This window comes from Apis dorsata, unplaced genomic scaffold, assembly GCF_000469605.1.
Source record: "Apis dorsata unplaced genomic scaffold, Apis dorsata 1.3 scaffold_2, whole genome shotgun sequence".
Lineage (NCBI taxonomy): Eukaryota > Metazoa > Arthropoda > Insecta > Hymenoptera > Apidae > Apis > Apis dorsata.
The window spans coordinates 321,293-321,559 of NW_006263305.1; positions in this window are offsets into that span (position 1 = coordinate 321,293).

Sequence of the window (267 nt, forward strand, 5' to 3'; positions counted from 1 at the left end):
TTCTAGGTCGTCTGCACTTGACAGTTGTTTTCGGGCATTCCCACCCGCGTTGTAGAAACGCGGTAACGAAACCGAAATAACCGCGGAGATAAACGGTTCCGGAAATGTAAAATGGCCACCCTGTACCAAAATGAATTTGTACAGGATGAAAAAGAACGGGAAGGGAAGGGCGGGGGAAAAAATACGCACATATGGAATAATAGCGCGCGTTATAGAGAAAAAATATTTTTCTTTCCTCCTTCTGAAAAAAAAAAAAAAAAAAAAAAA